This window comes from Hesperophylax consimilis, chromosome 15, assembly GCF_061612785.1.
Source record: "Hesperophylax consimilis isolate HC1 chromosome 15, BYU_Hcon_1.0, whole genome shotgun sequence".
Classification (NCBI taxonomy): Eukaryota; Metazoa; Arthropoda; class Insecta; order Trichoptera; family Limnephilidae; genus Hesperophylax; species Hesperophylax consimilis.
In genome coordinates this window covers 2777511-2805284 of record NC_142850.1, presented here as the reverse complement: position 1 = coordinate 2805284, position 27774 = coordinate 2777511, and the positions used below count along the sequence as shown (strand labels likewise).

General features: G+C 32.5%; 1 protein-coding gene across 2 annotated transcripts in view; it reads left to right on the top strand.

The window, feature by feature from the left end:
- Positions 1 to 3152: 3152 nt before the first annotated feature.
- Positions 3153 to 27774, top strand: part of LOC149417182 (uncharacterized) — a 48672-nt gene continuing 24050 nt past the window's right edge. For both annotated transcript variants that reach the window (XM_089639932.1, XM_089639931.1), the window contains exon 1: positions 3153 to 3210. The gene's annotated coding sequence lies outside the window, so the exon portion shown is untranslated. The remainder of the gene's footprint in view (positions 3211 to 27774) is intronic.

The following is a 27774-nucleotide window of genomic DNA, read 5'->3' as shown; positions in this document are numbered from 1 at the left end:
TTCGTAATACGATTAAAAACGCGATTGCAGGCCCTTAAAAATGAATTTACAGGTTTTCTGATAACGTTTTCATAAAAAGCCTAATATTTTCGCAATCCTCAATTTATAAATTTGAAATCGCTCTCCTGAAAAGTTGTTATTTTTTACTTGTATTCTTTAGGGAAGCGTCACATAACGCTACACGCATCATGGCTTGGCCCTTTTCAGCATATCTCTCGCCATACACTACCAACGGGAATACATAGCGAGCGATATGCTGAAATAAGCTAAGCCACAAGAATATATCGGGCTTATAGCTTAGTCTGTCACAGGTATTATGCTTTACATGTATTTGTGATAATTTCTGGGTTTTTTGTGGGTTTTAGTTTTTGTTCTTTGAAGGTGGGCCTTTTTTTACGTAATCAAAATTATCTTCCGTTTCGAAGGCAAAACACTTTTAACACATCTTTAAAATTAAGTACTACACAACTTTTTATCTTTTTTTATAATTCCCTCAATCTATCAAACAACATTATTTGAATCTTTGGAGATACAATCGGCGAAATCAATTAATTTTATTTCACATTGCTATCGTGCGGGAAACAATCAAATGTAAAATTAATTCAATTTTAATGAATAAATTTCCCAAATTTACCTTGAACAACTAATAGAATTACGCAATAATGAACCTTAAGGTCTATCACGCTAACGAACGTAACATACTTCACAACTTACCAACGATAATAACGATGATTTTACATGAAATAATCAGGTTTTTTGTGCCTTCGTAACGCCGATGCTACGACAGTAATATTTTCATTGTTATTTGAGTTAATTGTCCAAGAAATGTGATAAATATATCAGATAGACCTTCACAAAGCACGTTGGAACATTCTTTATGATTAATTGTCATTTTTTCTATTTTTTTTTTTAAATAATTGAAAGTAGTAAAATAATAGATACCCCATATAAATAAAAATCGGATATGTTTATCTGAGACACTATCTAAGTTACAAACCAATTATTTAGAACATTGTAATTATTCAAAAGATAGCTACCAAAAATATGGGAAAAATTGGTTTCGAGATAATATTGTTAATTTTTTTCTTTGTCATTTCTAACAATTTCAAGACATTTTGTTATGAAAAGTTTTATTTCATATGTACATTTGTTACCTTTTTTTCAATAATATTATTTGATAGCAAATAAATAAAATTAAAATTAAAAATTATGCAAGTACACAGTGATCAAACTTCATTTTATTTTATTATTAGTAATTCTGAATTTGAAATACAAGATAGATTAAAATGACGTTTAATAATTACATACCAATGGACGAAGGTTCGATTCTCTATTAAGACCGTTATCTTCTTATTTTTCTGTGTCTTGTTCTGTGTCATGTTTCGTTTATATTTATTAGTATTATCTACTTCTTCAATGATATATTTTTGTGTTTGGTAATTTTTTTATGTGTAATAATTAATTTAGCAAGACGCTGAAATCAAATAGGTACTTCCTATTTATACATTTGATATAATATATTTAAGTCAATAATATTATTTGGCCTTTTTTGTTAAATTTAAAGTACAGAGACGACGCTAATAGATTTGTTTATTTGACCATTCCTTGAATTTAAATTTTCGGGAAGAGAAATAGACTGGGGATCGTTATTAAATTTGTGGAAAGGGTAATTGACTGGGTATCGTTTTTGATTTGTGAAAAGGGGAATAGACTGTGGATCGTTATTAAATTTGTGAAAAGAGGAATAGACTGAGGATCGTTTTTAATTTGTGGAAAGGGGAATAGACTGGGGATCGTTATTAAATTTGTAGAAAGGGGAATAGGCTGGGGATCGTTTTTAATTTGTGTAAAGGGAATATACTGGGGTTCTTTATTAAATTTATAGAAAGGGGAATAGGCTGGGGATCGTTTTAAAATTTGTGGAAATGGGAATAGACTGGGGATCGTTATTAAATTTGAAGAAAGGGGAATAAGCTGGGAGTCGTTTTTAATTTGTGGAAAGAGAAATAGACTGTAGATCGTTATTAAATTTGTAGAAAGGGGAATAGATTGAATATCATTATTAAATAATAAATTCAAATAAATCACTTAGGACCGGAATATAAAGCTGCAATCAAATAGCCATTCAGTGAAATTTTGTTTTATTTTTTGACTGTTGAAATATCCCTGTTAAATGCTGATTCTAAGTTCATTTCAGCTTTTAAACAAATTGTTATAAGCAGAAGCAGAAACTTATCGCGTTGTTAAACTTATCAACGTGATCCTTTAACACGTAAAAAAAAACAAAGAGCGGTTAATGACCATTTCAAGTCACACATGAATTTCTGCGAAACAAGTGGACCTTAATAAGCTCTGAAAATCTGTGTAAAAAGGACGGTTATCGAAGATAAATAATGACCAAGTTTTATTGTACTGGCTGTGTATGTATTTCTTGCAAAGTGAAGGTTGTAGATAAATGTAAAAAAAAATCAGAAAATGTTTGTATATTTTTACATATATGCTACATATAACTAGTGGCGATCACTTTGAAAAATGTGATGGTTACTCTTTGTAAAAGATTAAGATGAATATTAATATTCGCCCCCACTCTGATGAATTTGGATTTTTAAATATTATGATTTTTTGTTTTGCCGCTCATTTCTTATCTCAAACCTCTAGGACCAATACAGCCTTACCAATAAACGTTTTTAAATTTTATATATAACTAATAAACAATCGCTTACGATACGTAAATGGTTGTTATTTAAAAATTTTAATACGTATATTAAAAAAAATTATTCTCATGAACAGCGTCGCTAGAAACAGGACAAAATATTGGTATCATTGTGTAAAACTGCCAATGATGTCAGATAAACCTACAACAATATTGAATCACAAAGTCCATGAACGAAATTTCACTCTTTGTTAGTGCCGCTCAGTTAATATGATGCAAAATATATAATACTAATAAGGTGATTAGAGGCGAGAATACGTCACCTTCGATAAATCCGAAAACTACCGAAGTGATAGCGCCAAAGCCCTCTAAAAACCAAGCAGAATGCATTGACGTATTTCCCAGGGTGGGGGTTAAGTTTTTTTTGTTCTGGCGCTCCGAAGTGGGGGGCGAAGCCTCGTAAGCTGCCTTAGCCAGGTACAGTCTCATTCGCAGTCCTCCACGATCGAAGAACGGACGCTAAATAACATTTCTCCTTACCACCGCACTAGATCGATGTAAGTCACCAATGTAATACAAGCCCTAACGACTGGCCCCGGGCCTTGCCTGTCTGACAGGTTCGATAATGATCCAATAATACGACTCAACCTAAAAATAAAAATAAATACCACTTGCGATTCTGTCGGAATCGATTTGGTAATAGTAATCGATGCTAATAAACTACGAATAATAATAATAATTTAATTTTTAATAATTAATTGCTTTAATAATACAGTGTTATCAGTGAGTACACCTGGACAAAGTGAGTGTTTACAACAAGTGATCTGGCTGATTGAATAGGTACTGAATGTTGACACTGGCGTAATCGTGGTGCGCAGTCCAAGTTGAAAGTTGCTCACTTTGCTGGACCGAGTTACTTTTACTTTCATTACGGCGCGGCGCACGGGGCCAATACATTCTTATTAAGATTTCTCGTCGCGCCCAGCACGTAATATCTACAGACCACTTCCGAGCGCCAACTTCACACGGACCTAGTACCTGGCAGCTTCCTATCGGTTTCAGTCAATTCCTTACTCGCCTAAACGTGCATTACAATTTACAAATCGAAAGAAACAAATTTAAAAACACAAATATTCTAATTTTAATTTTCGGTACGATTTTAATCAGTTGCGTAATTGCAGACCAAATCTTTTCTTGTCAAAATATTAAGTGATTTTTTATTCTCTTTTGGACTTGGGTAAGTACTATATATTTATAAATGCTTCATCTTATCATGGTTCACATGAGAAACACGGATAATTTTTGTTTGTATTAAAATAGTTATTAAAGACTAAGTTATCTTAAATTTCAAAAATACTTAACATAACCGTATCTTAATAAAATTTTGTTAACGTTAACGATCATTGTGTATATGAGACCTAGATTGATTCTTATAATATAATAGTAGTTTTTTTAATTGATCCTGCTTTATTTAATTAATCATTTTACTTAGTCTGACTCGAAGCTTAAAACACCAAAATCTTGGATTTTTATGAGTAAACATTAGATTAAAAAAAAGCTTCTGTGTAGATTAAGCACATTGATTATGACAAAACAATAACATAATTATATTTAAATAAGCTATTTTTATCAATAAATAATATGAAAGATGAACTAATGGGCTCTTAGTGTCAACAATATTATAAGCTGTCATTTTTCTTTCGTGTTGAGTGTGAATTTTATCCATCTCGTATATTTTTATTAATCTTGCAGTGATTTTATCATTATGCTAAACATGTCTCAAACTTGTTTTGATCGTCCTTCATATGCTTACGAAGTGTGTAGCCTATGTCAATTATCAATGCGTTGTCAAAGGAACGACTAGGTGATAACTGTCTTTATCTCTCAATTTATATTCAAGGGAGCACTAACTTCCACCACATTTCTGAGAGGTCGAGGAGATGTGAATATTGTGAAATTTTGATTAAATTGCCACCGAGAAATAATTACAAGAAAACCTCCAAAAATCATTGATTAATTAATAATGACTTTTAACAAAGCGACAAATTTAATGTTTACCTACATACTCTAATTGATATTAAGTATTTTTTAATAAAAAAAATGCTTGACACTTTCAATATCATTGTGAATTTGATGGTTTTCTCAGAAATTCGTCTATATTTAAGTTTTTCGAGGGCCAAATCTTAAAGGTCTGAACTGCATATTATTTGAGAGAATTTTATTTAATAGGGTTATCATTTTCATTTCTAACACGAATCATTTGTCTGATGTTTAACCTTTTTTATTACTCTTCGTTTCGCGTTCTTTTACATACGTTTGCATTTCGATAACAGATGATCCTACCTCAATTGCACATATTTTTTTAAAAAATTTACTAATTGATCACAGTCCAAAATACGTTAGTTAACCTTTCATGACCTTTTTATTCGCAAAATTAATAACTACATGCTACAACCTGTTTCGAAGTAATGGATGCCATCTAGGAATATATTATCATTACAAACATTCCTCCCACTAAGTGATGCTATTTTAAAGATAAACATTTACATAATATTGTAATGTATTGATTATCATGTCGTACCGCCAATCGCCTGTGATGATATCTCAATTCAATTTGATTCTGGTGTACACAAGCTTCCCTGTACCATTTTTTTACATAAATAATTTGTCATTTTTGTGATTGAGTACCATTATCTCATTGCAATCGGACTTTGTCGCTTACAAGTTTAAATATATTGCAATGCGTCTCTATTACATCAACGATCTGTCATCAGGTCTCCAATCTCAAATATAAATATATTAGCAATTTCAATGATGGCCGCAATGTGAAGATTTTATTTTTCTTACTTTTTCGGCTTTTTTAAAAGTTCTCTTAACTTAGAGGCAGATTTTTCCACAAGAGATCTACACTGTCTATGTGCAAGGTCGACATTTCGTTTCTTTGAGTTTAAAACAACTATTTTTTTCCAACTAGTTTATCTTGAGGATTTACGAGTAGTGCTAATGCCATCTAGTTCAACTCGAGAGAAACGTGGGTTACCAATTTCTATGATGAATTATTCATAATTTCCCAATATTTCAATAAAAGTGTAATAATTTGGTTATAAATATAATTTAAATAAATTTAAACAGAGTTAAACGAGGTTACAAACTAATTTTACTAATGGGGTTATAAACAGCATTATATTTTAAAGTTTTGTGCTTAAAACGTGGTTATTACAGTTAAAAGTTATGTCTTTATTTTAGTTATTATGTTTGATATCATCTCCCAAGGCTAACAAGATTTTATTATTATTTGTTTTTATAACTTTGCATGTTTTATCTGTATTACAATTATTAATAGAATTATTATAATATTAGAAAATGTGATTTTTTTGTTCTGTTTTTACGTTCACAAGATAAGTTATGTTGAATAAGTTAGATATAATTACATTTTTACATGAATACTGCACAAAAGTCCCAACAGCTCCCAAACGTCTGGATCCAGTGAGACTATGGCATCCCCAATTGGGGTATGTTGTGAGGCTTAAGGTAGTGGAGAATGCAATGAGATGGGGAAGAGAAAGGTAGAGTACCTGGCTATTCAGACTTGGTCACCAAACACGGCTAAAACTGTTTCAAGCAACGTTTCAATTCTGAAAGGTTGTCTTACACCGGGGCAATACTGAGAGTATATTCCATTCTGGACGAACAACAAGCAAACTAAATATTATTTTAAATGAATAATTTTTGAAAAATTCAACAATTAAAATTTACTTGCGCACACCGGGATTTGAACCCGCGACCTTCGGATTGCTAGATGAGGCCTTGCCCCTCGACCACGGAGGACATCAAATATATATACTGTGAAATGGCAACAATACTTTTTCATAAAATATTACAAGTTATTATTTTTTATAGGAACAACTATTGTTATGTACTTTGAACACCGGATATATGAATACCGTTTATATTACATTACTATATTTAAATCAGTACTCTTCTGAATTGAACAAAACTTTAAGTTATATAACAAGCCATAACTCGGCTAGATGCTAAACAAATAAAATATGAAAACTACTCAAAGAGATACAATATATTCAATGACAACTTTACCTGTTATAATATTCAATATTTCGTCAATCAATATAAAACTTAAGGCGAAGCTTAATTCCAAATCCCTATATTGATTAATCTTTACAACAAATTTTTGTATATTATGAATACCAAAAAATATGTTTTAGATAAATTGAAGATTTTCCTATCGCTTCGCTTGAGTAGAATACAAATAAAAAAATAATTTACTCAGTAAAATATATAAATGCAAACCACGAAAAAATATATTTTTCAATAGAAATGTATGAACTCATAAAAGAAACAACTTCTAAAAAATACAGAACTATAGCTAAGATTATCTGTGACAGTTTCACTTGATTAACTTTTTTGCTTTCTTATAAAATTATTAACAAAGTAAATAAAAACCAGTTTTTTGCTTGAAATCGAACGTTTCTAGAGTCCGTTTGTCAAGCGATTTTAATGCCTATTACCTACGATATAAGGTGTACCAAGAATATACACATTTTGGGCTTGTAGCTTCCTCTTAAGGACGTACTAGATAATTTATTTAACGTAACGTTATTTTCATTGACTGGGTATAATTTTACAATATCGGCTAGTATATTTAACGATTCGGTATAATTAAAACTTGTAGAAGGTTGTGTGCTTGTTGACATTTTGAGACTATAGTTACTTCCTTGGTTTTTAAAGTCCAATGTCTGAATTACATCACTTTTACTTTAACTAAATCAACTCAGTGTGAAAACGAAAGTTTTTTCCAATAACTCAATAATTATAAACGGAACAAAAATTGTGTTTAGTTGATTGCATCGCATTCCGTTACATGATCTGGGAACTGTCTCTTACTAATGGAACATAACAAGATTTATGACCCGAATGAGTGTTTTGGTGCCACGTGCATTAACGTCACAGTTGTATACAACATGCTCGATATCACATTCCTTAAGGATGTACCGATTTTGCCTGAAGATACTGGCATGGCTGACTATATGACTCATGTATGAGCAACTGGAACTATTGACCATGATATCAGCGATATGAGCATCTGGGACTGTTAACCATGATATGAGCCATATTAACAACTGGGACTATTAACCATGACGTGAGCCATATGAGCAACTATGATTATTGACCATGATATGAGACAAATGAGTATCTACTATGATTATTGACCATGATATGAGCCAAACTGAGATTATTGACCATGATATGATCCTAATGAGCAACTGGGACTATTAACCATGATATGAGCCATATGAAAAACTGGGACTATTATCTATAAAGTGAGCCATATGAGCAACTACGATTATTTACCATGATATGAGCCATATGAGTAACTATGATTATTGACCATGATATGAACCATATGAGCAACTGGGACTTTTGACCATGATATGAGCATTATGAGCAACTGGGACTATTTACAATGATATGAGCCAAATGAATCAGCAACTGGGAATATTAACCATGATATGAATCACATGAGCAACTGGAACTAGTGACCATGATACAAACCATATGGATGACTGACAATATTAACCATGATATTAAGAGCCATACGAATGAGCAACTGAGACTATTGACCATGATACGAGCCATATGAATCAGCAACTTGGAATATTAACCATGATATGAACCACATGAGCAACTGGGAATAGTGACCATTATCTGTACCACTGGGACTAGAGTATGTTTTTTCGTTAATTGATTGTACGACAGATTAATAATCCATTTACACAAAAAAACTAGATTATTATTTGAAGAGTAATTAAATAAACCCACCCTTTTAGAAATATCGTTCACTATCCACATCCCTCTTGTCATGCCATGTATTTAATTTATTAGGTATATATAAATAATTAAGGTTTACCCAGTTTTTTTTACTGTGCCCGTCTCATTGGGGATATCCTGTTATGAGACAGGCTAGTTCATATTTTATTTTTAGAATAGGTACATTTTTTGATAAACTTAATTTCGATAGGTACGTTTTTTTGGATAAGTTAGAAACAAAAATATTTGTCAGAATAAAATCAGGTTGGTATTGGTTACAACAATGGGATTATATAACTATTATTTAAGATTTGGGTGACTAGTAACTACTCCTCGATTCAAATCTAATCACAAAAGGGGATCTTTCCCTAGTAGATAGATAAATATATGTATGGTCTTCTTATGAATTAAACCATAAAAATTGAGTTTATATAATGTTTGACTGCGACGGAACTTTAATTTACGAACTCTGGGTTCAAAACCAAGACGCTAAATCTTACTTTAAATATTTGTAATTTGAAAACTGTAAATTAAAACATTTTTATATAAAAAACATTATTGCAATAACTTTTGAAGGTTATACCCAATTATGTAATATAACATTGCAGAAGAAGATAATGCTAATAAATCTAAGTGAAACGTGAAACAGAACAAGATACAGAAAAATAAAAAAGTTAAACATTAGTTGCAAGAGTACCTCGCTGAACAACACACCTACACTACAAGGACGAAATCCTCAAATCTACTAAATTTTCCAAAATTAAATACATCTTTTGGCCAGAAAAAACACTATTTCTATGCTATAAAATTATATAATGCCCTTTCTATTGAAATTAAAAACACCATGGATATAGAAAAGTTTAAAAAAGACATCAAAGTATGGCTAACTAAACACGGAGATGAGAAAATCATTAAATTTATGATGTAACCCCTACGCAACCTAAAGACAACAAACATAAATACTTTTTGCTTAATTTATTTTATATTTTGTGGGAACTAACAAATTCGAAGATGAGAAATCATGATCAACCCAAATACAACAACCTACAGTCCGCCTCGGAACAGGAATACCTAGTGAGGAGGACTGAGAACCAACTACATCACTTTATATTATACTTAATATTATATCTTTTTACTTTACTTTATATTGCCGTTAAATAAAAATAAAAAAAAAAATTTTTTTTAAAGATGATATTATTAATTCTGATTTTGAAATATGAGATTGACAATAAGAACGAATAATAATTAGATCCCTATGGTCGAGTGGTTAAAGACGTTGTCTCGGTAAGTCAAAGATCTTGGGGTTGATTCCCAGGTGAGACCTTATCTTTTTTTTTCTGTTTCATTTTTTGTTTAGATTTTTTAGTATTGTATTATTCTTCAACGATGTCTTTTTAGCAGAGAGTAAACTTTTAATATTAGCAATTTCCTAACACTGAAAAAAAATTGTTATTGTAAATCTGTAAAAAATCTTTAAGCCACAGTTATCCACCGGTCACTACTTTTGTTACGTAATTTCAAGAATTAACATATTATTTGTTATATCTCTGATATTGTATAACTGGAGAAAATCGTCAGTCAATACAATGTCTAAACTTCTACGAAGTGGTTACAAAATATGTTTAATAAATTTAGTTGACTTTCGTAACATTTCGCAGAAGCGTAGAAAATGTTTTTTTTGTTTGTCCTGGAAATGTGGTACTGAGTTCAGTTGAACACAGATGTATTGCTTGCATACAGCATGTTTTAAACTTTATGAAATATAATTTATATTTTACGAAAAACAATTCGAATCAATGAATAAAAACTTTTCGAAATGGATCATCTTTTAGACAGGTTGTCCCATTTCACTTATAACAAAGCTTAGCCACTCAAGCGATTGGTGTCATATTTTTAGGCTCTATAAATGTTGGCACATCATGGCAAGCGTTCACTCAAAACGGGAAGACATAGACAAGGCAAGATGCTGTTCCTCAGTGCTGTATCGTAAAAACATCACAACCGGAATTGTCTTCATTTTCAGCAAAACACACAATCCTAAAAATGTATTGGTCACCTCAATTCTACAGGGTTTTCCAATAAGAGTTGTTATTTTGAATAGCCCGCTATTTCGGTAGATGTTACTTTTGAAGCTGTCATTTTTTGACATTTGACAAGTAGAAACTACGCCAAATAAAAATGGAACGATACATGCTTCAACAATGCATTGAAATCATTAAAATTCACTTGAGTGAATCAAATGCAAATCATCTTGAGTGATGAGGCCCATTTCCACCTCGGTGGCTTCGTCAAAAAGCAAAATTGTCGCATCTGGGGCTCGGAAAACCCAAGATTTACTGTTGAAAAGCCTCTCTATCCTCAACGTGTGACTGTTTGGTGCGGTTTATGGTTTAGCGGAGTCATTGGACCTTACTTTTTAGAAAATGAGGCTGGAGCAACAGTTACGGTGAATGGATTGCGCTATCGAGAGATAATTAATGATTTTTTATGGCCAGAATTGGATGGTATTGATCTGAACAACGTTTACTTTCAACAAGACGGCGCTACGTGCCACATAAGCAACGAAATTATTGATCTTTTACGATTGAATATCAAAGTAACACCTCTTATTGGAATATAAAAAGGATGCTATTTTCAACATTTCGTACGTCTTTTTACACGTGCAAGCTCTGGACCTCAATTCTCGACGAAGTCATTCAACTCAAAAATAAGAATGTCGACCAATGAATATACTTTCGACGGCGATTGAGAGTGGTCTGGATTGGAAAATCGATACCCTGGGCCAACTTAAAGAAGACCAGCATGAAAGGCTACACGTGCAGTATAACAACGCCTACCGCATGATGTTTGGCCTTCCCAGATACTGCAGTGCTTCCAACATGTTCACGGAAGGGCAAGTACCAGGTTTAATGGAGAGGACAAGCAACTCCTAAAATGTCCTTATCGTGGAATACCGACAGAGTCCAGACCCAAGCGTCCCATTTCACTTATAACAAAGCTTAGCCACTCAAGCGATTGGTGTCATATTTTTAGGCTCTATAAATGTTGGCACATCATGGCAAGCGTTCACTCAAAACGGGAAGACATAGACAAGGCAAGATGCTGTTCCTCAGTGCTGTATCGTAAAAACATCACAACCGGAATTGTCTTCATTTTCAGCAAAACACACAATCCTAAAAATGTATTGGTCACCTCAATTCTACAGGGTTTTCCAATAAGAGTTGTTATTTTGAATAGCCCGCTATTTCGGTAGATGTTACTTTTGAAGCTGTCATTTTTTGACATTTGACAAGTAGAAACTACGCCAAATAAAAATGGAACGATACATGCTTCAACAATGCATTGAAATCATTAAAATTCACTTGAGTGAATCAAATGCAAATCATCTTGAGTGATGAGGCCCATTTCCACCTCGGTGGCTTCGTCAAAAAGCAAAATTGTCGCATCTGGGGCTCGGAAAACCCAAGATTTACTGTTGAAAAGCCTCTCTATCCTCAACGTGTGACTGTTTGGTGCGGTTTATGGTTTAGCTGAGTCATTGGACCTTACTTTTTAGAAAATGAGGCTGGAGCAACAGTTACGGTGAATGGATTGCGCTATCGAGAGATAATTAATGATTTTTTATGGCCAGAATTGGATGGTATTGATCTGAACAACGTTTACTTTCAACAAGACGGCGCTACGTGCCACATAAGCAACGAAATTATTGATCTTTTACGATTGAATATCAAAGTAACACCTCTTATTGAAAAACCCTGTATAGGTCGATTTGATTATCTTTACTCGTAATGATCAGAATATAAATAATTAATAATTTATTTAAATAATTTTTTGAGAGTGCCAGCCCTGGATATTTTATGTGTCATCTGACGTGTTCCACTGCATCACCGTTTGCTCTTCTCTTTGCTTCTCCTTTCGTAATGAAAAATGAAAGAGAAAGTAGATCCACCCATAAACCCGACCACATATACTAAGCCTGGCTTAGCTATACTCAGCAATCGGCATAGTTCAAAATATTACAGGTTACATTTGAACAATAGCTAATTGTTTTGTAATGTATTACCTCCGTGGCGTACTGGTAATCAAATGCATCTGCATTTGATTTGAAGTTAAAATTGTGGGTTCAATTACCGCCGCAGACGGGCAGAAGTAGATAAGCACAGTGGTTAACTGACTTATACCCTTTTCTACCAAGTTATAATTCTGTATGATTTTTATTTTTACATATTGTTAATAAGCACTTTTAAAAATATCTGTTTTTAAAAATAACTACTAGTTTCGGCTTTTGTCCATGGGTTAAGCTAAATTAAATTTTGATTTTAAAAAATTATTATAAATATAAATCATGTGACTACTGTCAAAGTAGGTACCAAAATTATTTTCATAATTAATAATTCTGTTTATGAAATGTGTATTTCTTTTGTTTAAATGTTTAACAGATTGTATTGTCGTAACTTTTCAAGTTTACTAGCATTCTAAATTTTTTTTCGCTATTATCGTTATAACCACATAAAAATTTCGATAGCTAAATAAACTGAAAAGAAAAAAAGTTTTAATAAAATATTTACATCAAACGAGTATATTCACTGTTGTCACTGTCTTAATGAATTAATAAACCATTTTTTCTTTGCTAAACTACGTCCAATGCTAGACAAAAGGGTTCTTTGGTTTCCCAGTATTTATAATTGGCGAAACACAGCATAGCTTATCTTAGCTTAGGCAGATTATTTTTTTCTGCAAGATCACGGCAAAGCAATGTTCAACAGCAGCTGGCATAACGCAAGACCATTAAAAATTACACCATGCCTCATTATCACCATCATTATATAACAGCGCATAATTTGGAAGTACCGAACATACAACGATTATGTATTAGCTATTAGCATTAGTTTTGTCATGATAATCGATGATCCATAGAGTGTTCCTAATTCAAAGTTTTTTTTTTAATTAACTATTTATTTTCTTGTGTTTGCGTGCGTTATTTTCAAAATTGGAACTGCTTTGTGTGTTGCGTGTGTAAAAAGAATAAACTTATAATTGGAATATATTCAAATTCAGGCAAACGATAAACTACCTACCTGTAATACAGTTTTTATTCTATTATTTGAAATGTTTTAATTTTTTCTCAGCTTTCTTCTTCACAAGTCGAGTTATGTCACGTGATTTTTTCACGGAGAACAACTACTATTAATAATAATAATTTGTTTATTAAGTTTAGCTGTAACAAAAGTAACTGGTAGGTAGCGAAGAAGTCCAAAGCATTGCAAATACAAATTTCAACATAAAAATAAATCTATAATATCTATACTGCATGTCTGCGTGTTTTCTTAATGCTTTGCTTTAAATAATATATATTTCCTGATTGTAAGATATTTCCAGTATAATTCTGGTTACTGTCTACCACTCTGGATGTGGCCATTGTCACTATTAGTGACTAGATCCGAATAACCAACTTCTAAATCCCCCTCTTACCTCTTTACGTTCCCTCTCTAATTTTATCAGCCTTACTGCATTCATTTATTTGTGAGAATTTCTCAAAATAGTCCTATCTTCCCGAAGAGAGTAGAACTTTATGCCGTCCCTAGTAATTATTAATATTGTGAGACTGTAGGGAATGGAGAGAGAAAGTTGACGGAGAGGGGAAAGGTATTGAATTACCTAGATGTCCTAAGTCATGGCTAAATGGAGAAAAATTACTATTTATAATTTATTAAAAAATATCTTGAAATATATATATATCATCAACATGAAATGCAAAAACATTCAGATTTTCAATTTACGTAAAGTTTATCGGGAAACTTGTCAATTCATTTCTAAGGCCTGCAATCCCGATTTTTACTGAAATTACCAATAATTTCTTAATAAATTAGCCATGGGCATTTTTCTCAGTGTAAAGTCATAAAACGTAGCATTCTATGAATTAGTAAAATGGTGACATTGCAGTCACCCTGTGTCGTTTTGCATAATTACGTATATTCCAATGAAACATCTCACATCCACAAAACAAGTGTTATGCATTAGATCCGGTGTTTTCGGACATGGCCGCTTGCAAGAATGGCATCATGAGACGTAACACGAATGCTGATGAATTATTTGGTATTACAGTAACAACGTGTCGGCTGCTTTCACTCACCATCCAGCGCCATTGTGACACGGACTTTCCACCGACAATTATTATTACAGATGAATATAAAGTCGTGTTTGCATTGTATATTATATAAAGTTGTCTCAGATGTTTCGTGTCATAATAACTGTAAGGTTTTGGGTAATAGATATCGAGACAAAGAAGATGGTTAATCACTAAAAACTATGCAAACATTACCATTTATCTATGACAATGGGCCAATTGGGTAAAAAGCATAGATAATATAAATAAAATATTATTCTAGCTAAATCAATTAGATAAGTACCTACACTTACTCGTACTTTCCCCGCAGACTTCTCAATATTTGAATAATATGTTCCAATTATTTCAAGCCGTATGATTATTTAAAAACATAGATTTATAATTTTTTTCCTCACTATCTACAGCGAATTAAAAATGTCGGTTTTCGTTTTCCAATTGCTGCTATAACCGTCTTTACGCGCGGATTTTAGCTACTCATTCAGTTTGTACTTTGCTGTTAACTGAATTGTAATAATCACACTTTAAATTAGTCGTTTTGATTAATATTGGAGGGAAAACAGAGGTTGCGCGGGAAAAAAACAGTTTAAATGAACATCTTTAGATAATTAACAGCTAAGGAAATGTATTTTAAGTAACACATAGCAACATGTCAAAACATGTCTCTCAGTATTTTATTTTTATTGAGATCACTTTAGTGAGGAGGACTAAGAAATATAATTTACTCTTACTAATTTTTAAAAAATTGATAGGTTTGCCAATTAAAAGTTTAACTTTTTATTTTCCAATCAAAGCGTTGCTTCCATTTTATAAGTAACAAGAAACGCTTTTTAAATTCTTTTAACTATTGGTTTACTATTAATTAACCCATTATCAGAATAATATAAAGCAGAAATCTGTGTGTTTGTCTAAAGCAGCGATACTCTTGAACGGTGAGCTCTGGCCTTATTTAAATAGCACATCATATTGTTTGAATTACATTTTTCAAGGTTCCAAAAAGGTTAAATAATTAAAACTCGTAGAAAATAGTAATAGTAAGAAAGTTGAATACAGATAATTTATTGTGTTGATAGACAAAACTGCTTCATTTCACTTTGGCTTACATTTTAATATTGTATTTAATATACATTTAGAACAGCAAAGACCTGCATAAAGTCAGATTGACTTCTACTCTCGAATATTAGAGTCAGTTACAAATAAATTTCACAAACCCCTCAGACCGGAAACGTCCATAAAAAGCGCTGCACTTTTTCAAATACTTTGTGAAATCCGTACCTAATGAATCGGCCATTTGAATAATTGTGTCGTGAAACGGAGTGTTATTTTATCAAATCGGATAATTACTCAAATCTAACACCTACTTTTTATATTTATGAATTGAAAATATATTCGATTAAAAAAACTTTATTTTTTTGTGTGAAGACCGCAAAAGAGTCCCAACGGCATCCCCAACTGGGGTATATTGTGGAAAAGGAAGGAGATGGGGAATGAGGAAGGTGGGGGAATATCTGGATATTCGATCTGGTCACCAAACACGGCTAAAGTCATTTCAAGCAACGTTACAATTCCGAATGGTGGTCTTACACCAGGGCGATACTGAGATTAGCTTCCTATCTGGAACGTGCCGCAAGTATACTGTACATTATTTTAAAAGAATTATTTGTGACATAACACAAATTCATCAAATTAAAATTACTTTCGCACGCTGGGATTCGAACCAGCAATCTTCGGATTGCTAGTCTAGAGCCTTACCCCTGGACCTCACAGAAGAATGAAGAAAAATAACTAAAACCACGTTTTTCCTTGCAGGGTATGTGGAAAGCGTTCACATTTGTGCATAGTGTCATCCTAAAGACGGCTTTTCCGTTTCAGATCTTGAACAAATTGTGATCAGCAGAAGAGGACAACCATTATATGGCTAAGCTTGTCAGATTATTAAACGCACCTAGAATCGGTGTTTAGCGGGGACCTTGACAAAAAAATGCAAAGGCTCTGAGTGGTCATTTGATGACAATGTTACATTTGAATTTCTCTGAAACAACTGGCCCTTGTCTTCTGTTATACTTATTCTTAGCCTAACCAAGTCAAATTTTATTCACTCGATCGTCTTATGTCTTCGTTTTCCTCGTCTCAGACTGTTTGTCTATTCAAATGCTCGTTGTATATTCTGATGATAATCCTTTCCCGTTCCATCGGATCTACTTGTAAATCAAAGCATATAATCTTTAATTTCTTTTTCATATTCGTTACATCCGTATTACAATGTTTCATTTCCTCGCTTGTAACACGGGTGTGTTTGGTTTTACCACCCATACTTACGCCTGGTGAGGTTCTTCTGATTATAATTTTTAAATTTTACTTTAATAATAGTTCAGTGGTTATGGAGTCAAGGTAAAACTTGACGTGCACGAACTTTAGAATGATGGAAAAAAAGCAAAGAAGACTTCATTCAATGGCGGATAGTCAGAGACTTAAAAACGAACAAATCTAATGAGGTTTTTCTTTTAACACCGTGACATTAAATAGTTGAAAACAATCGTTGTCATTACTACGTTTTAATGTTAAGCGTGTTATTCAGTTATATTATGTAATTATTCTTCAGAGATGTTTAAATACCATTCAAATTATTTCATTACGATTTAAAAAACGCCTATTTTGCGCACCGCAAATCAATAATACAATAAACACGTTTTTTGCGGTGACACTTTGAAAGCGAGCGGCAAATCTTTCTGTTGGTAGAATTTTTTTGCGTTTACATTTTCACAATGTGTTTGGACTAACTTTTTGTATTCTGTAAAGAAAACTATTTTTCAATTATACCAGCTTAACATAATGCCTTTTGTAGGTATATGATGAAAAATGACTATGGCTGTTAAAAATGGGATTGCTGGCCTTACGAATGAATTAACAGGTTTCCTGATAAAATTTTATTAAATTATGAATATACACATTATCATGATGTCGGAACACGTGTTCATGATAATTCGAAGATTTTTGCAATTTTAACTCTTCAAAATGATTGCACTTTAAAGTAAATTCGCATAAACATCAACTCTAGTATTCGGAAACATGGTCCCATGGAGATGTGTTTACCAAATGGTTGAAATAGGCAGATAATTAGAATATTTGTCACGTACTAACGACGACATTGAACTATATTTTTTCAAACGTTGACAATGGTAGAACAAACACTGAATAGGATCTCTGAAATTGTCAATAGGTGTACAATTTACCTCCGTGGCTGCAAGTGATAGATCTGTTCTATTTTGTATGGTGTTACATGAACATATAAGTAAAGTTACGGGTCTCTTTGCTCGCTTAACCATCCCAATAAACAATTTTACCCTCACTGATTTCATCAAGTAAGTCATTGACTTGAATCAAATACGACTAATAGTTATTAATGGGCACAATATATTATTAATACAATAACGTTTGAATTTACCCAATATTTAGAAAGGTTTTACCTTGTGTGACGAATCAGTAATTAATTATATCAGTAATCATTTATAATCAAATCAATTTCTCACCATTCACCATTGCCCACTAGTTAATTCAATCTACATTGAGAATTCAAAATGTTAATTTAATTTTATTCAAAAACAAATCATTTCGAGGCATTCCTTTATAAGGAAAACCAATTAATCACCACCTACGTATAGGTAATATCTAATATATCCGAGTTTTATTAGTAGCAAAATGCGTTAGGTTACGAAAAATTAAATCCAAAGCGTCTGTAATTTCATGTGGTCAGGAAGGCATAACTTAACGTGGATTGCTTGCGGTTCTTCGTAACACTTTATCTTAAGTTAAGTTAGTGTATATTTTTATGTCTGAAGGAGACAAACAGTGGTTCTAAAATAAAAATGATACATTTTATGTTCCCTGAGGGGTTCATTAGTTGGCCAATGCCTGTTTTCTGTTTTGCACAATTTTCACAAATTAATGCAGTTTGTATAAAGCTTGCTAAATCCTTCCAATATGCTAATTGATGCGATACTAAAATCTGGCAAATTACAAATTAATTGAGTGCATGTGAAATTCTTTATCGATTTTACCTTGCAGTATTTCGATGCAACTGGTGATAGCTATAGGCAATCATTGCTATTGGTAATATTGAGGTTTCGTCGGCGGATTTAGGTGTTCATCGCACGTGACTGTCGACACTTGCGTGTCCAGGATTTATAGTTTCATTAATAATCGATATTGCGTGTCAATTGCAAGTCGACGGACATTGATGGTGCGAAGTGAATGACATGAACTATGCAAAATGTATTACACTCGATGTTCATTAGGATTCTGAAGATGGAATCAAACAAGTGGTTGATACTCTCAGTATCATCAGAATCGAAACGTTGATTGAAAAGGCTTTAGCGGGTTTGATGTTTGGCCCACTTTTTTCAGCCTCATAACAGGCTGTAGTCTCACTGGCTCTGGACAATTGGGAGCAGTTGGGATTCTTTTGCTTGATGTTGAGAGAAACTATCACCTTACTTCGTTTCTTCATAACTGCAAATAATAAGTTAACTTTTAAAAGACGTACACTGTCAGATCTATTGTTTCTACATAAAATCTGCTAGATAATAAAATATATTATTCTGAACTCCTATCAGTCATTCGTTTAAATGATTCAATGAGACATTCCAGGTACACTATTCACCATGCTTCTTCATATAGAAGCTAACAACACTAATGCAGTAAATAACCCCATTACTCGCACGATCGCAACATATATATGTCCACTACAAAATATAACCACATTATTTCATGATTGTTCGCCAACATATAAAACTAATTTATAACATCTTTAGCGTGATATGAATTATTTTAAAACTACTTACACCTTATTTTATTAATAGTCAATTACAATTAAATTTTTCCACACACTTTCTTCTTAGTTAAGATTAAGGCGATGCACTACGTCGTGTAAAATTTTAAATCAAGCCGCTATCAATAACACCCCTTACGTAGATGGCGATAAGGTTTAAATTCCCGCTTAACACCATCCCCTTGTTTTGATTTATGAAAGAAAAAAACATGGCCAAAAAGTGCCTTTTATTTTATTTTGTGGATGTTCAGGCATAAATATTTAATTTTACGATCATTTTATAAATAACTTAATTTGCCACATTTTACAATAAAATCATAACCGAAAATGGGTTCGTAAGTAGGAGATTTTGAACTTTAAAGCAGTTTTCATAGGCCTTATACATTATTTTTTTCTGGGCTTATTGAAAAATTTATCTAAAAAATACTCGACTATTTCAAAGGCCGAGATGTATTTTACTCGCAGTATTTAATTATAGCATCTGAAACAATTCTAGGCGACCAAATTTTCAAACCAAAAACACATGATTTTGCATTACTATGTAGTGCATCGCGTTAAGAACTTTTTTCACCCCATATGTTTCAATTTAAGACGTACTCTATATGTCTAAATGAATATCCCATCAAGCTTGTATTCTAAACAGAATAATTTGGTTTTTTTGTATTATTTGTATTATTGTCAAATTAATAAGAGTCGTTAGTTAAGACTTCATCCGGTCAATTATCTCTCTTCGAACACGTTTTTCTATAATTTTTTTTTTTAAATTATCATATAACCTCCTTTTCAAGGAAACACGGAGCATTATACGTCCATGAAACAAAATGAAATAATTTATTCAGTACATGAACGTTGATTTGTCGTTAAATACAGTAACTTATTTGTTTTATATAAATATCTGTCTAACCAGCTCAAAATGGAATCGACCTCTGAAGTCATCGAAATGGAAAGTATCCGCCTACTTTATTTAATAACAAATTGTGGGTAAATAACCTCGCTACAGAAGCAGGTTATGTTTATATAAACTAGGGTTGCAGCATCCCTTATTCACTTATACTAGCCATGCCAGATACATAAAAATAACTTTTTTTTTATTTAAAGCAATACATTTTCACTTCTGAGAGTGACATTTTCAAAAATAGAACTGAAGTGTTACAAAAAATAATCATTTTATAAAAAGCATATTTTCAAATTTAGAAAACGAAAAAAAAACTAACCATAATAATATTATATTTTACCAGATTTTACTTTTATATTCTATATTTGAAAAATGTAACATTTATTGATACTATGATTTTTGCGGGTAATGAAGGACAAGTTAGACATAATTTTTCATTCTAATGAACCAAGTAATTATTATTTTTTTAGTTGGTGATACATTCATATAATTGCTCCTGTAATATACAAAGGCACAGGGATTAAAACCCTATTTAGGTATCACATTTAATGTGCATATTAGTTATTCACGGTGGGTCGACAAGGTGTACAATGTTTACTCATCAAAATGACAATTCAAGGCAACTATAAAAAGTGCTATAAAGTTATGTTATAAAGTCATTAAACAAAAAATACAGTGTGTGGCAAGCCTACGCACGACGGAAGTGAAACTTTTAGTATTCTTCTCTCTCTCTTTTCATATCATATTATTATTATTCAGAATGCTGTACATTATAGTTTTAAAAAGCATAAATTTATTTATAGGCGTGTTGTTAACAAATGAACGTTTAACTAAATTCCTAATATTGACATATTTATAAGTATCATGTGATAAAAATAAATTAAATGTTATAAAAATATGGGATTCGAACCCGGGTCCTGCATAACGAGTGTCGAACGCTCTGCCTCTAGACCGCGAGGAGAGGTATCTCGCGCGAAGAGAACCGCGTATACAACGTGTACTCCTCAATTGACTTGTCCCGCGCTTATTTTTATAACGGAGTTTGTATATGATATTATATTACGATACAAAATTCGCTTCCTTCAATCGATCGTTTCAAACAGAATTAGAAGGTTCGATGGCAAAAATTCTAAAAATAAATTACTCAATAAAAAAATATAAATGTGCATTTTTGACAACAATCATGTAGACATCTTCTTATATGTATGCCTGACAAAGTCGCAGCACGAGAGCATTTTATCACTCTTCCTCGTATTAAAAAAATCACAAAAAGAAAAAAAATAGTTAAAGCGGGGATCGAACCTCGGTTCTTCACGACGAGAGTCGGGCGCTCTGCCTCTAGACCACGAAGCTGAGCTTGGAGAGTGACCTAAACTAGGTATATAATATTAGCTAGGCTCCTATAGCGAAATGATCACGGTTTTTCGTGACGGTCATGAGTCGGTTTTACTCCGGTCCTCGAAAATGCATAACGCGCGTAAAGAAGTTTCACTTCAAAAACTAGGTTAAATATGTAACTATTTAACCTAGTTTTTGATTCATCAATTTTCATAACTTTATAGCACTTTTTGGAGGTGTCTTGAATTGTCATTTTGATGAGTTATCCGGTCACCGTTTTTATTATATATATTTGTCTTTACTTATTCAATCACCAGATTAATAAATAATTTTCACAAAAGAGGAGAAATATTTTAAGATATTTTTTGCAGTTATATAAACATTGTTTGTACAACCCTGCTCTTAGTTTAGTCCAGTTGCAAAATGGTAACCGGTTGTCAGTAAAAACCTGATAATATTACCGCAAGAATAACCCATACCATTATATTATATCAAACAGCTGTTGCTACGGAGAAATATTTCCAGTAATCGATTACTACCTATAAACGTATTTATTATTTTCATTTATAAATAAATTCTTCACACCTTTTTATATTCTTGTATTTTTGACTAGACTAGTTTTACTATCCCATGAGCATCTTCAGATCCTTGGTAGTAGTAAGGCACTGGTATTTTTAATCACAATTTATAGTAAATATTCACCTTTTTTTTTAAATTATCATACATTTAGTCCCAGTTGTTTCGCAGAAATTCACGTGTGACAAAGTCATCAAATGGCCGCTCTGCTCCGTTTAGTTTTTTTGACAGTTTCCGTATACCGATTCTGATCCGTCCGTTTCAGATGTGGAACAAATTGTCACCAGTAGAAGAGGACAACTAACTATTTGCTAAGCTTGTCAACTCATTACAATTTGATAGATAGCTGAAATGCACCTAGAATCAGCGTTTAAAGTGAACCTTTCAAATTTTAAAAACAAAAACAAAATGTTACATTTGAATTTTTGCGAAAGACCTAGGCCTTAGACGTAGAATACAAAAACTTATTTAAAAATGGGCTTTAAAGAAGTAATTTGAGAAAAACAATACATGTGAATATTTATGACAGGGTTAATTTGTTTGAATATTCTAACCAAAACTGTTAGCATGAATATATCATTATAATTTAGTTTATCCTTGATAATAGGTACATGTAGAAGTCCGTTATTTATCTGCGCTCATAAAATTAAATTATTTGCATAATATTAAAATATTTTTTATATACGAATATACGTTTTATTAATATATTTCCTGCAACGTACAAGTTACCTTCCTATTTAAATTATATTAATTGACACCATTCTTTATTTCTATGTTAACCTACAAAGTCTTCCATGGAGTTACTCTAACGTTTAAAGTACCCTTGGTACACGCGATTCAGATTAGGAAAGAGAGTCAGTTTATTTTTGGACGCTTTAAGTGCTAAAGCCGGCGTCTTTGGCACCAATCAACTTTTAAACTGGTAGGTACCGGCACGCGTGTCATTGGTCGACCACAAAAAAACATTTTGTCTATATTTTAACGTTGCACCTTTCTGTTACGTCACTGACTGACGGGTCGATAAATATTGTCTCTGACTTATTTTGAAATTCGAATATTTGACAATATCACGTGTAACTTGCTTAACTAGTTTTGGGTTTATTTAAATATTTTCTCGAAACGATTGACAAATTTTGGAGAGCGCCTTTTTCACATTCCGATCTTTTTTAAATAAGGCACCAAAATGAATATTTATTTAAGGTAATATAAAACCCTTCAAACATATTATTTTGTTTAACGAAGTCAACAATTTTTACAGGTAAACAAAAATAGTTCTGCATCCTTGAAGAATGAATATATCTGTGTACGTTCCCACAAGGAGAAAAATGACTGCCGCAAATTTATTAAGAATCTTTTCAAATTTTTGATAATCCGATTAAAATGGGGATTGCAGGCCCATAACGAATGAATTAATAGGTTTTATGGAAACTTGTAGTCAAATCCGTATATTATATTATCACGATGTCTGAACAAGTGTTCATAATAATCAAAATATGTTCGCTTTTCGTCATTACGAATATTAGGAATTTACTAAAAGTATATCAGGAAATGTCCTGAAAGTCCAATTTTAACCGGATTACAAATAATTTTAAGAGATTCTTAATAAATTAACAATACTATTTTTTTCCGTGCAAGTGAAATTGATTCTTAATAATTTACATGACTTTAAACTGTAATCCATTTGACTATCTGCTAATTTCCGCATGTGTAAAGCTATATAATCCTTGAGTACTTGTTTTGTATTAATTACATTTATTAAATATTTGAGAAATTAGTTGACAACATTCCAATATACCGGTGAATTTGCATAATTACGCATATTATTCTGACAAGTATATGATATTGATGAAATAATTTATTTCCTGCTTAATGTAACCTTATAACCATCTGTTATCTTAACAAATAATTAGTTTATTTAGTAGAAAATTCCAACCATTAAACTTACAACTTAAGTTTATCGATCCCTTATGAACATTTATTGAACCAAAACTGAAAAGTTAAGAGTGAAATTTCAATATCACTTTGTTGTAGTATTGCTATTTAAAAAGTGAGGACAGTTTCTGCGAGCCCCGGATTTATCAGAATCGTGTCAAGTTTTGTTTCTCTTATAGTGCTCGATTTAGTGATATTTCAAAAGACTGACATACCACTCGCTTCTAAATTAAAGTTAACCCCGGTGTAACCGTTACAAGGCCGGGTGGTTTGAAAAGGAGTAGAAGTTGGCTGTAATTAAATGAAATTTCACAGTAATTGTAGTATTTGGTGATTAAAGGGTTCGGGTAAGTTCGGGTTCTACCGAACTTAGCCGAACGCAACCAACCGTCTTCTGTTACATTGTCGGGATCGCGAAGAGAGCTCCATTATTTCGCTATACGGCCTTTGGGCAACTTCTTACTTGTATTGTCATATAATTATATTCCGAATAAAACAGCGTCCGTGTATTAAGAATCTACGACTATTCAATATTCGTACCAGATCCTTTCCTCGTAGAATACTGGAGATAAAGGGCCCAGTATTCTATCCAAAGATATTAGAAGAACGAGATGTGCTATGAGCAGTTCATACTGTGTGGAATTGTTTTGCCCAGTGTCGCCGGTTTTGTTCACCAATACTACTGCACACCTTCGCTTACGCTAAGGTATCCGCACTAATACATAGAACAGATTTCTGTGCGTACACGTCCCGATAGTATTCAAAGTACCCTAATTAGGTAGTACTCCGCCTACGGTCAACGGTCCGGCGGCCAACATAGCATATCTCGTTCTTCTAATATCTTTGATTCTATCCTATATCCTATACAACAACGATACGTTACAGTGGCGCAGCCGGTAGAGTCCGTTAAAGTCCGTAAATGAATTGAAGATTCTACCTGTTACCTCCGTGATGCAGCGGTTAAATAGATGTCTCTGAATTCGGAAGTCGAGGATGATAATGCCAATGAAATTAAGAGTAGTTTTATGTGTTCCTGCACTTCGATCTGTAATGTAAATGTATTATCCTCCCAAGTGAGATCACGACAACTTAAAGCGGCGGTAACTACGTCACATTGTAAGCTCACAATATTTACTACTTCTCGGATAGGGTAGACGAAAAAAATTAAAATTGCAAATTTATTAAAAAATCTCTTCAAATTAATCGTAATCCGGTTGAAAGCGGGATTGCAGGCCCCTAACGAATGATGAGATAGGTTTCCTCACAAACTTTAAGTAAAATACAAATTATCACGGTGTCTGAACACGTGTTCATAAATATCCTAATATTTCGCATTTTGTCATTATATATTCGTATCAAGGAGAATGAATACTTGTTCCGATATATTAGGAGTTTACTTAAAGTTTATCAGTAAGCGGCCTGCAATCCCGTTTTTAACAGGATTTCCAATAATTTGAAGAGATTCTCAATAAATCAGCAATACGAATTTTTGTTCCGTGTAGAAAGTTTTTCTTTTTCGCTTTTTTTTATTTCTCTCTTCTTTTTTAAGTCCTCCATCACGACACAAGCAATATTTTCCGCTTAGTGTGATGGGTAGGAGATTTTTAAATATTCTCACGCTGTTCATAATCCTGTAATGTGTCTTTCTTTAAAAAATAGTTATAGAACGAAAAAGCAATTAACACGTAATATCCGCAAGTAGATATATACAAACTATTTTTTTCAATTGCAAATAATATTTTAACTTAAAAACCATTATCTAATATGTTTATTGAATGGTCAAAGTAAATATTAAATTTGTTTGCAAGTCAACCGGAATATTTGAATATAACCATTTGGCCATAGAAACTTTTGATTTGTGTAACTGAAATATTACATTATGTACCCAGAGTAAAACAAATAATAAAAATTACAATTCAAAATATGACGGGCCTCGGTATTATTTCTAAAGATTAAAACAAATAAAATAACTTAGTACACAACTTTGAAGTCAGCGAGTTAGTCATTTTACCGGGGTAACAAATATACAATAAATGTAAATGGAATAACGTAAAAAACGTTCTTACTTTATTTCGAAGTCAAAGAGTTTCGGTAACCGACTGACCACAGTTACGGGCTGCGTTGACTCGATTTCCCAATAACCGGAGTATGACGAATCAAACGGACTGCCTCGACTATACACGGAGTCCGGAAACTCGTAGTCCAAGTAGGAAGTTGATTTTGTGGTATAATTTATGTGATGCAGATACACTAGTTACGCGCTTGTTCAAAGAGAAAAATGAGTATTGACAATATATTAAGAATCTCTCCAAACTATTGGTAATCCAGTTAAAAACGAGATTGCAGGCCGTTTCCTGTTAAACTTTTAGTAAATTCCATATATATCGGAACACAGTGTTAACTATATAACTATTTTTTAAAGAAAAACACATTACAGGATCATGAACAACGTGAGAATATTTTAAAATCTCCTACCCATCACACTAAGCGGAAAATGTTGCTTGTGTCGTGATGAAGGACTTAGCAAGCCGAGGTATTGTATTCACGCCGTCTGGTGGGAATCCGACGCGCTCCCTACTCAGCTACTGAGCGGTTTTAGGAAGTAAAACGACGCTTCCACCATAAAATTGGGAATGAGAAGTAAAAAAGCGAAAAAGAAATATTTTAAACACGGAACAAAAATTCGTAATCCTAATTTATTAAGAATCTCTTCAAATTATTGGCAATCCTGTTAAAAACGGGATTGCTGGTCGTTTCCTGATAAACTTTTAGTAAATTCCATATATATCGGACCACATTTCCACACGCACCTGCATTTGCCTTGATTATATATAATGACGAAATGTGAAAATATCGTAATATTTCACGAACACGTGTTAATTGACATCCTGATAATTTATTCGTATTTAACTGAAAGTTTATTATGAAACTCATTAATTCATTCCTTAAGGGCCTGCAATCCCGTTTTTAACCGGATAACGAACAATTTTAAGTGATATTAGCAATGATCATTTTTCTCCGTATGCTACGAGTTTCTGGACACCTTATTTAATATCAGTATGCTATCACTTTGCCCCGACTCTATTAACTAACAACCTACTTGCCGAATGAAATATGATACACAGTATGGCAATACTGCCTACTCTCCGGTTTGCCGACCACCTACATAATTATTGAAGCAATTAGGCAATGATTACTATTACATAAGCAACATGAAACACAGTTAAACACTGTTTATCAAACAAATAACAAAAAATTATATCTATCATGAGCTAATTAGCTTTCAAAAATTCGTAAAATATTCAAAATTAATAATTATCTTAAGGCGATGCACTACGTAGTAATGCAAAATCATGTGTTTTTGGTTTGAAAATTTGGTCACCTAGAAATGTTTCAGATGCTTTAAATAAATACCGCGAGTAAAATAAATCTTGGTCTTTGAAATAACTGAGTATTTTTTACATAAGTCTTTTTATAAGCCGAGAATAAAATAATTTATTAGGCCTATGAAAACTGCTTTAAAGTTCAAAATCTCCTACTTACGAAACCATTTTCGGTTATGATTTTATTGTATAATGTGGCAAATTATATTATTTATAAAA